The sequence below is a fragment of the Acomys russatus genome, chromosome 10 (genome assembly GCF_903995435.1).
Source record: "Acomys russatus chromosome 10, mAcoRus1.1, whole genome shotgun sequence".
NCBI lineage: Eukaryota > Metazoa > Chordata > Mammalia > Rodentia > Muridae > Acomys > Acomys russatus.
In genome coordinates, this window is record NC_067146.1 from 42,575,611 (window position 1) to 42,587,783 (window position 12,173).

Genomic DNA, 12,173 nt, shown 5'->3' on the forward strand with positions numbered 1-12,173 from the left:
AAACTAAGCTCTTTAGGAAAGAACCATTTTAGATAAACTGTTAACCAGGAGTTGAATATCCCATTTCAGATCTGTGGCTAATTAAAAGCATATGAAATATTATGCTACACATAGCTCTTTCATATGGAACATAATTTTTACTTTGTTTCAACATGTTCTCTTAATTAGGTGATTAATTATGAAACAAGTTCCTATTTAGAGCTGAAGTTATGCCATCATGAGTCAGCTTAAGTATCAAATAGCACAGTGTGTGAAGTCCCCCAATGCATGCTTATGGTTACTGCCTTTTCAAATTGTAACTGTTGAAAAACATGCACCTGCGAGCATAGTATTCATTCATTCTGCCGTTACTGTGGCTGCTCACAACCTTCCTTACAACAGCATAAGTCATATTCCTTTTAATTTGTAATCTAAATACTATCTAAAATCAACTCTCATTCAAATGGGTTATCAAAGGCTTTTAGACAAACCCATGTTATAACATATTTTATGTGTGTATATCTGTGTATATACATCTCTGGGTGAAAAAGACATGACTACAGAGAGAAGAAGGAGTATATAGAATGACAACTCAAATTTTTTTTTCCATAAGATTTTTTTTTATTAATTTATTCTTGTTACATCTCAATGTTTATCCCATCCCTTGTATCCTCCCATTCCCCCCCCCCCCATTTTCCCATTATTCCCCTCCCCTATGACTGTTCCTGAGGGGGATTACGTCCCCCTATATATTCTCATAGGGTATCAAGTCTCTTCTTGGCTACTTGCTGTCCTTCCTCTGAGTGCCACCAGGTCTCCCCCTCCAGGGGACATGGTCAAATGTGAGGCACCAGAGTACGTGAGAAAGTCGTATCACACTCTCCACTCAACTGTGGAGAATATTCTGACCATTGGCTAGATCTGGGAAAAGGTTTAAAGTTTACCTCCTGTATTGTCCTTGGCTGGTGCCTTAGTTTGAGCGGGACCCCTGGGCCCAAATCTGCCTATCATATTGTTCTACTTGTACATTTCTAGGACCCTCTGGATCCTTTTATTTTGCTGTTCTCCCATGCGTTTCTCATTTAGAGTCCCAATAGGATGCCTTCCCCTCTGTCCCAGTTTCCTGGTAAGTGAAGGCTTTTGTGGGACATGCCCCTTGGGCTAGTATGCAGATATAAGTGAGTATATACCATTTGATTCTTTCTGCTTCTGGGTTAACTCACTCATTATGATCATTTCTAGCTCAATCCATTTATCCACAAATTTTGGGAATTCCTTGTTTTTAATAGCTGAGTAGTATTCCATAGTGTATATGTACCACAGTTAAAAATATGGAACGCTTCACGAATTTGCGTGTCATCCTTGCGCAGGGGCCATGCTAATCTTCTCTGTATCGTTCCAATTTTAGTATATGTGCTGCCGAAGCAAGCACGACAACTCAAATTTTTAAATAATATGTGACATGTGACATTTTGGTTTAATATCTATGTTTAGTCTATTTCCCTTTAAAATGTTAGTAGTGAAATTTTGTAAGTTCATTCTATTAAAACTAGTAATAGTCTTTCAAGATGTGAATACTTCCTTTAAATAATAATAATAGCTTAAAATTAAATATTCAAAATTCTGGTATTTTTTGTTGCTTTATTAATTGAATTTCTGAATTAAAAATCCTTCTAGTCACATATAAGACAAGGTTAGAATTTGTTTTCCTTTTTAGGCAAAAGCAGTCTGAAATATATTCATTTCAGACTACGACTCTTAAACAAGAACAAATATAGCATCATTTATAAAAATTGAAATGTGCAAAAAATTACGGCCTTCTGCAAACTTTACACATATAAGAACACCAAGTTACAGAATTTCAAAAATTCTCTCAATAGGTCTTAAAGATCCACATCCTCAGTTCAGACTTCTTTTCAAATTCTTACTAGCAAAAGTGTGTTTCAAGAGAAACTATTTTATCAAGACTTTCAATTCTAAAGATACATTTAAAAACAAGTGTTCCCATGCAAAATGCATTTTAATTCAAATACTTCTATTTCAGGCCAGCTGGCATATATGGGGATGCTAAAACATAGATCCTTTATCTCCGATTGGTATAATTACCTGGAGCGTGTTTACAACATTATCCTCCTGTACATATTTTAATTCATTTTCCATTTGTGTTTTTGTAGATCAGTGTATATGTTAAGAAATATTTTGTGTGTGCCAGGATGAAGTTTTGCCCAGAAAATCTATATGTCAGACTGTTTTTTAAGGCCATAAGAGAATGGAGGAAACAAACATAGTTGTACTTCCTCCTTTAGTACATATTTTTATATGCAATAATAAATGGAGGACTTTTCATTTCCACTCCAATTATTCTTGGTAAAATCAATGGAGGTTCCTTCCTGCATCCACTTAGTTTATTCAACAGCTAATTTTTGAGTCCTTACATATGTCAAACCATTTTATAGTCTGTATATATAATAATGAAATAACCAAACATAAATCCCTCTACTGAGAATTTTACAAGTACAAATAATTTATAAATTAAAAATTATTATATATAATATTGACATTTATTTCATTATTTAGTATTCCAGCTATATCCATCAGTACAAGCTTTATCACATGTACCATCACTAGTGATTTTTAAATGGATTAAGGTTACAATACAGTAGAATTATATTTTATCTAAGTACACATTTAGAACAACACAGGCAATAATAGATATACAGAAGAATATTCATGTAAGTTGGATTTGCAAAACAAGATGCCTACATTTCTTCACTTGGGTGACTCTTAGAGGTGTTAACTATTAGTTATCTTGTAAGAGCCCCAGTTGGTAAGCTATTAATAACTCTACAGGAAGAGGCCTAGCATTTTTATAAATTAGTAAGGAGAATCTCTGGTAGCTTGTGCTGCTTGTTATCTTGTCAAAGGATGCATGTACTGTGAAATGCTTTGGAAAAGAGAAAAGGTGATTGGTTTTTTTTTTTTTTTTTGAGTGGAGGGCAAGTTTCTTTTCTTGCATTTATTATAAGTAATATAATTAGTATTATCATTTAGAGTCAGGATGATCTTAGACCTGAGAAAATCATTTATTTTCAAAATTGTAGAATCTATTCTAATAAAAGGATGAGTGCGGTGGTAGCTCAAAATGGCTCAATTAATGCCATGTATTTGTATAATTTAGTTACCTCTACATATATTAAGAGCACATCAAATCATAGATTGTTAGCACTCTCCTAATTTTGAAAACAAAGAAAATTCAGCTCAATGAGAATAACGCTAAAGATGAGGTAAGCTTATATATTAAGATTTGGAAGCACACATGGAGCTGAAGTTTGTGTTCTCACTATAATATAGGCTGTCTGGATGAAAAAACACAATCTGTATATGGCTTGAATAGCTACTGTTAACAGTAGGTCATATAGCCTGAAATAACTAACAAGCATCTGGAAAGATGAGTGGTACAGAGGAACCTGAGAAACCCCCACCCAAGTTTGTAGTTCCAGATGTAGGAATACTTTCAGTAGGTCCAAAAGCAAGTAACAACCATGTTTTAAGATTCTAAGCTATATCATTCAGAATAGGACAAAAACCCAGGTATTGTGGTGCATTTAATTCCAATGCTGGGAAGGTATATCTCTTTGAATTTGAGTCCATGTTGATCTATGTAGAGAGTTCCAGGATGGCAAGAGCTGTGTACTGAGGCCTCATTTCAAAAAAATAAAAAATAAACAAACAGGAAACAGAGTGAGATATGTGTTTAGAAGAATCAGTTAGTGTACAGAATAAAATAGATCATCAAGAGACTGATGGACAAAAGCTAATGTCAGTATGAAACTAAGTAAGGGAAATTTGACCTACAGGGATTTAACAAAAATTATATGTGACCCTTGTACTAAAGCACTTGGACAAAAGAGCTTATTTCAGATTTTTTTTGGAAGACATTAATGTATCTTATCTTCTGAAGCTGACTTCTTCCACCACACAAACAATGAGGGAAACACTCAGATATACCACTTCAGAATTGGTAAATTTGTCTGTGGTATAATTTAAGGAATGTCATAAGCAGGTTTCATAAGACTATGATTATAGCTTTATTACTTGCCAATTTTGAAAACCACCTGAAATATCCTGTTCTAATGTAGATTGATGGGGTTTTGTTTGGACAGGAAACTGTTCCTGGAATGTGATTCTAAGATTTATAATCCCATGTCTTAGTTTATTCATTGTTTTAGACTGACCCTGCAGCCAAAAGAGTTGAGTTCCAATTTTTATTTTTATGTGTATTAGTGTTTCAGGCCAATGTGCTATGTATTCTACTTTTATTTTTTAATTCTGCTTGGATTTCCACATTGGTGAGCTGGAGCAATTCATACAATATCCTCTAGGAAATTTGTGTAGTTTTACCATATGATATAAACCCTAAACACAATAATGTTTTCTAATAGTTCCCCCAACACTGCCTTCCACTCACAGAAACTGCCCATCTTCCTTTTGGAATGCACAAATTCTTTTGAGAAAAGAAGTATAGTAAGGGGAATGGAGAGGGTAGATAGTGCCTAAGACATCCATCCCTGCCTTATTTTAAACCGTTTGCAATATAGTACTACACCTTTTTTTGCAAGACCATTCAAGGCAATAGGAACATATTTGTATATTTTATGAGTAAAATAACATTTCAGGTCTACCTACCCAAATAGAGTCCATAGGACAAAAGGATACAAAATATATTTCACACAGAAAAATGACAAAGGAAGGGAGTATATTCATAGTCCATTGTTTTAAAAACTTTTTATTTTATTTATTTACTCTTCTCTCATATATTCCTTCCTGACCACAGTTTCTCCTACTTCCTTGCCATCCCAGTCCACTCCTCCCATATATTTCCCTTTGGATAAAGGCAGGCTTCCCAGAGATGTCAAGCAAATATGTTATATCAAGTTGTCATAAGATTAGGCACCACCCTCATATTAAGGCTGGACAAGGCAACCCAGTAGGTGTACAAGGATTCCAAAAGCAGGTAAAAGAGTCAGGGATAGCCCCTGTTCCTACTATTAGAAGTCCCACAAAAACACTAAGCTACATAACTGTAACATATAGGCAGAAGTCGTAGATCAAATCTCTGATTGTCCGTTCAGTTTCTGTGGACCCCTATGAGCCAAGGTTACACGATTCTGTGGATTCTCTTGTGGGGTTCTTGCCACCTCTGGCTCCCACAATCTTTCCACCCCTCTTCTGTATGATTCCTTGAGATATGCCTAAGGTTTGGCTGTGTAGCTGTGTCCATAAATTGCTGAATGAAGTCTCTCTGGTTATGATTATGCTAGACTCCTGAGGATACCATTAGGAATAATTTCATTGACTTTTTTTTTTTTTTTTGCCAATAGTGTTTGGTTCTACGTTGCCCACTGGGTTATAGAGGCTCTAGTCCTTACCCCTGCAGGCACTATCCGCGTAGACCGTCTCTCATTGTGTGGATCTCAATCTGATCCAGTCATCACTTGACCACTCCCACAATTTCTGTGCCATCATTACCCCAGCACGTCTTTCAGGCAAGACAAAATACATGTTGAAGTTTGAGTGGCTAGGTTGTTGTCCCAATCGCTCCTGTAGAAGTTTTGACTGCTTACAGAAGATGGCCCTTTCAAGCTCCATATCCCCCATTTCTAACAGTCTAAGCTAGGGTCACCTTCATAGGTTTCTTGGAGTTTGCATTGACTAGGCTTTTAGCTTATTCTTGAGATGCCTGACTCCTATTTCCGGTTGTCTCTCCAAGTTGTCTCTTCCTCCATCCTTCTCCCACCTGATCTGTCTTGTTTCTTTCCCTACCTGCCATCAGTCCACCCTCAGTATTTATTTTCTTTTCCCATTCATAGTGACACTCATGCATCCCCACACACCTTGAGCCTCTCTGTGTTTATGGATTGTAACATGATTACATACCATGTTTTAATTTCTGGGTCTGGGTTACCTCACTCAGGATGACCATTTCTAGATCCATCCATTGGCCTGAAAATTTCAAGATTCCCTTCTTTTCAGTAGTTGAGTAGTATTCCATTGTGTAAATGCACCACAGTTTTGTCATCCCTTCTTCAGTTGAGGGACACCTAGGTTGTTCCCAGATTCTGTGTATTACAAATAAAGCTGCTTAACATAGTTGAGCAAATGTCCTTGTTGTATGGTGGAGCATCTTCTGGGTGTATGGCCAGGAGTGGTATACCTGGGTCCTGAGGTAAATCCATTCCCAACTTTCTGGTTTATTGAAATACTGATTTCCAAAGTAGTTTCACAAGTTTACATTGTGAGTGAAGCAGTGATCCCCTTGCTCCACATCCTTACCTGCATGAGTTGTTACTTGTATTATTGATCTTAGCTATTCTGACATATATAAGATGGAATCTTCAAGCAGTTTTAGTTTGCATTTCCCTGATGGCTAAGAATGTTGAACATTTCTTTAAGTACTTTTGGCCACTTGATATTTCTCTGTAGAAAACTGTTTCATTTTGAACCCTATTTAATTGGATTATTTGGTTATTAAGGTCTAGTTTCTTGATTTTTAAAATATATTTTGGATATTAACTCTTTGTCACATGTGGAATTGGTGAAAATCTTTTTCCATTATGTAGGCTTGTTTTTTCTTTATGGGGAAGTGTTCTTTGCCTTAAAGAATCTTTTCCGTTTTATGAGGTTCCATTTATTGATTGTCAGTTTTAGTGCCTGAACTATTTATTGATGTTCTGCCCAGGAAGTTGTCTTCTATGCCAGTTTTTTCAACATTATATCCACTTTATCTTCTATCAGGTTCAGTGTATTTGGTTTTTTGTTGAGATCCACTTGGACTTGAATTTCATGCACAGTGATAGATATTTTTTTTTACTTGCCAACATCAAGTCAGATTAGCACAGTTAGTTAAACATGCTATTTTTTTTGAATTATGTAATTTTTCCTTCATTATCAAAAGCAATCTGTAGATTGCATTTTAGAAATATATTTTATTAATTTATTCATATTACATCTCAATTGTTATCCCATCCCCTTTATCCTCCCATTCCTCCCTCCTTCCCATTTTCCCCTTACTCCCCTCCTCTATGACTGTGACTGAGCTAGTCAATGGACAGGACATTCTCCACAGTTGAGTGGAGAGTGGGGCCTTACACATGAACTTTGGTGCCCCATATTTGACCATGTCCCCTTGATGGTGAGGCCTGGTGGCACTCAGAGGAAGGATAGCAGGCTACCAAGAAGAGACTAGATTGCATTTTTAAGATGACCATTTTTACTCTGTTAATCCTAGTGATCCACGAGCATGGGATGCCTTTCTGTCTTCTGATTTCTTCTTCAGTTTCATTCTTCAAAAACTTGAAGTTCTTGCCATACAAGTTTTCTACTTGCTTCTCTAGAGTTACTTGGGATGTCTTGGGATATTTTATATAATTTGTGGCTATTGAGAAAGACACTGTTTCCCTGATTTCTTTCTCAGCACCTTTGCAATTATGTATGTATGTATGTATTTATTTATTTAATCAGTTTATAGCCTGATTACACCCCCCCTCTCTCCTCTACTCCTAGTCCCATCCTTATGAATCTCTTTCTCTCCTCTTTTTCTCAAGGAAGAGGAAGGCCCCATGAGTACCCCTTTGTCATTTCTATATAGGAGGAATTTAGATTTTTCTTAGATAACTTTGTATCCAGGCATTTCTCAGAAAGGTATTTAGAAGCTACTGGACTCTTTTAGTGGAATTTTGGGTGTTTCTTATATTACTATCATATCATCTCCAAATAATAATACTTTGGCTTCTTCTATTTCCTTGATCTCTCTTAGTTGTTTTATTGCTTTAGTTAAAACTTCAAGTACTGTAGTGAATACATAAGGAGTGGATGGCTTTGTCTTGTCCCTGATTTTAGTAGAATTGCTTAAAGTTTCTCTCCATTTAATTTGATGTTGGCTACAGGCTTACTGTATTGACTTTATTATATTTAATATGTCCATTGTTTCCCTTTATCTCTCCAAGACTTTTAATATGAGGGGGAGTTGGATTTTTTCAAAGACTTTTCAGCATCTAATGAGATGAGCATTTGATTATTTTTTTTTGGTTTGCTTTTCTGATGGATCATATTGACAGATTTTCATACGTTGACCCTTCCCTGTATCTCTGCAGTGAAGCTTGCTTGATCATGGTGGATATTTTTGATTTGTTTTAGGAATCAGTTTGGGAATATTTTATTATTTTTGCATCAATGTTTATGAGGGAAATTGGTCTGTAGTTCTCTTTCTTTATTGAGTGTTTGTGTAGTTTGTGAATCAGGGTGTCTGTGGTCGCATAAGTTGAATTTGTCAATTTTTTTCTGTTTCTATTTGTGGAATAATTTGAAGAGCTTTGGTAATAGATCTTCTTTGAAAAATTGGTAGAATTCTGTGGTTAAATCTTCTGGCCTTGGATAACTTGTTTTTGTTTTTCTTTGGTTTGTTTTGGCTGGGAGACTTTTAATGACTCCTTCTATCCTATTTGTGCTTATATGTCTATTTAAATTATTCATTTGATCTTGATTTAACTTTGGTAAAGATATATATATATGCCTAAAATTGTCCATTTCTTTTAGATTTTTCCATTTTGTGGAGTATGCTTTTTTGAGGTTTGTCCAAATGATTCTTTGGATTCCCTTGGTGACTATTGTTATGTTGCCTTTTCATTTCTGATTTTGATCATTTGAACAGTCTCTGTTTTTTAGTTAGTTTGGATAAGGACTTGTCTACTTACTGACTTTCTTGAAGAACCAACTCCTTGTTTCCTTGACTCTTTGTATTGTTCTCTTTGTTTCAATTTTGTTGATTTTGACCATTAGTTTGATTATTTTCTGCTATCTATTTTTCTTGGGTAAGATTGCTTCCTTTTATTCTAGAGCTTTCAGATGTGCTGTTAAATTGCCAACACGAGATTTCTTTAATTTCTTTATAAAAGCACCTAGTGCTATGAATGTGTATCTTATCACCACTTTCATTGTGTTCTATTAATTTGTGTATGTTGTGCATTCATTTGTGTTGGATTTTTTGGAAGTTCATTCAGTAGGTAGTTGTTCCCTTTCCATAAGTCTGTAGGCTTTCAGTTATTTCTGTTGTTGTTGCAATACAGCTTTAATCTATGGTGGTCTAATAGGACATAGAGGGCTACGTCAATTTTCTTGTATTTGTTGAGACTTGCTTTGTGACCAATTATGTGGTCAATTCTAGAGAAGTTTTCATGAGGTAATTAGAAGAAGGTTGTTTTCTTTTGTGTTCGGGTGAAATGTTCTGTAGACATCTGATAGGTCCATTTGAGTCATAAGATCTATAAGCTTCATTATTTCTCTGATTAGTTTTTTTTCCCTTTTCTTTTTTTTTTTTCTATTAATTTGTTCTTGTTACATCTCAATGGTTATCCCATCCCTTGTATCCTCCCATTCTTCCCTCCCTCCCATTTTCCCCTTCCTCCCCTCCCCTATAACTGTGCCTGAGGGGGACTGCCTTCCCCTTTATATGCTCATAGGGTATCAAGTCTCTTCTTGGTAACCTGTTATCCTTCCTCTGAGTGTCTGATTAGTTTTTGTATGATGACATGTCCATTTGTTAGAAAGAGTTGTTTAAGTTCCCACTATTAATGTGTGTGGTTCGGTGTATGATTTAGGCTTTAGAGTGTTAATTTGACACATGTATGCCCTTGAATTTTGGGAATAAATATTCTGAATTGAGATGTCATCTTGGGGGATTTTTCATTAGATGAATATAAAGTGTGTTTTCCTATCTTTTTTAAATTAAATTTGGTTATAAATATGTTTTTGTTAGATATTAGAATAGCTATACCGACTTGCTTCTTAAGATCATTTGCTTAGAAAAGCTTTTCCAACCCTTAATTTTATCTTTGATGTTAATGTATGTTTCTTTAAAGCAGCAGCAGGACAGATCCTGTTTTACCGCACATTCTGTTAGTCATGTCTTTTTATTGGGGAATTGAACCTCTGGATATTAAGAGAAATAAATAGCCAGTAATTGTTAATTCCTTTTAATTTGTTGTGATGTTGGTGCTTGTGGTGGTTGTAGTGGTGTATGCGTGTATTCATATATGCACAGGCTTCCCTTCTTTAGATTAGGGCATTTTTTCTTCTATGATTTTGTTAAAATTATTTTTGGGTCTTTGAAGTGGGATGCTTCTCCTTCTCCTATTCTTATGGATTGGTCTTTTCATAATATGCCATATTCCTGCATGTTTTATGTCTGGAAAATTTTAGATTTAACATTTTCTGACTGATGTATCAGTTTCTTCTGTCATATCTTTGATAGATGACATTCTCTTTTCTACCTCTTTTATTCTGTTGGTGATATTTGTATCTGTAGATCCACCTAGTGTACCTAGATTTTCTATCTCGATGTTTCCCTCAGTTTCTGTTTTCTCTATTGCTTGTGTTTCCATTTTCAGGTCTTGAACAGTTGTATTCATTTCTTTTCCTGTTTGTTTTTTCTTGGATTTTGAAGGGGGATTTATTTCTTTGCTTTTTTTGTTTTGCTTGTGTTTTCCTGGACTTCTTTAAGAGATTTATTCATTTTTTTCCTTAAGAAACTCTATAATCTACATAACATTGTTTTAAAAGTCATTTTACTGTGTTTTAGGTTGTGTTGGACTATCTAGGGTTTGTTATTCTAGGATTTCTGGGTTCTGGTTGTGCCGTTTTGCTCTGGATGTTATTGATCGTGTTCTTCTGGCCTCTAGGCATCTGGATTTTGGGGTAATTATAGATTTAGATGCCAATTTCAGAGTTTATCTTTTTTTGGATAGATGTTTTTCCCCTTGGTTTCTGTTTCACTTCTGGTCTTCTGGCCTATGTGGCCTGTGGTTCTAGTGACAAGAAAGCCCTTAGGTCCAATGGAGTGTCTCTCTAGTTTTGGCAGTTTGCATGACCTTTGAGATTTTGGGTGCTGTTGCTATCTCTGGAGTTCTGGGATTCTAGGAGTTGGTGTAGTCTCTGGAGTTCCATATACTGGTGTGATATCTGGTAAATCAAGGAACCTCAACCATTCTAGGTAGTGGCATGGTTTCTGGGGTTGTGGATACAGGTGTGGCCTCTAGGATCCCAGGTAAAGCTATGGTCTCTGGTAGAACAGAAGATTTCTAGAGCTCTGGCTAATGTTGTAGCCTGTGGTAGAGCAGGAATATTCTGATGGAATTGTGTGCCAGGGATGTAGACAGTGTCTTACCTGCTTTTCAGGGTACCAGAATGGCCTCTGGAGAACAGTAGGGCTCTGCCAGAACTGTGGGCCAGGTTATAGTGACTTGGGAAAGGGGTGCTTTGAGAAAACCGGGCAGCCTCTGAGGAATCAGTAGATGTCTGCTTCTGGCATCTTATTTGTGGTTGTTCTGAATGCTACTGTGTCCTGCAGTAGAGAGTCAGGATCTAAATAATTGTGTTTTCTTGGTGTGTGTGTGTGTGTGTGTCTGTGTGTGTGTCTGTGTGTGTATGTGTGTGTGTGTGTGTGTGTGTGCGCGCGCGCGCACGTGTAAAATATGAGGAGTTGTTTCCAAAATGCCAGAAAAGATTCTCAGATACCCTGGAGCTAGAGTGACAAGGTGTTATAAACGACCTGATATGGATGCTAGGAACCAAATTTAGGTCTTCTGGAAGAATTTGCAGTTAACCATTGAGCTATCTCTCCAATTCCTCATAGTCCATTTTTAATAACTATTCTACTCTCAGTCCAAGTAAAGTTTCATCTCAGTGACATAGTAACATAATATATTGTCCCTAACATATATCAAGAGATATGTTGGGCACCAGCACTCTTAACGTCCTTTTTGTTTTTCTGAATGGTAAAATTTTGGGTGATTTGTGGTCCCTGGAAGCTAAAGGATGTGAGAAACATTATATAAACAAAAGAAAGAAGATGCATCCACAAGTGAGTGAGAATTATCTGTTGAATACTGTACACCAAGAGACTTATCTCAGATAATCAAAATACTGCAGTTGAATTTTCTATTAGCTATTAACACTAACCAAATGTTTAAATATTTTTCTGCCCATCATATCTGAACACAATGGCATATGTGAATAATTATAAGTAGCTTACATATACCTGATGTCTCTCATTTTAAATCTGAATGTTACTTTGAAGACGTTAGAAAAAGTCTATGTGTAAACATGATAAAATATCATCTAAGTGTTTCCAAAGAATA

At 35.9% G+C, this 12,173-nt stretch overlaps 1 non-coding gene across 1 annotated transcript; it reads right to left on the bottom strand.

The window, feature by feature from the left end:
• Window positions 1–1,304: 1,304 nt before the first annotated feature.
• On the bottom strand, window positions 1,305–1,411 carry LOC127194988 (U6 spliceosomal RNA). The gene has a single exon (XR_007831357.1). It is a non-coding gene; the product is annotated as a U6 spliceosomal RNA (small nuclear RNA).
• Window positions 1,412–12,173: the final 10,762 nt, after the last annotated feature.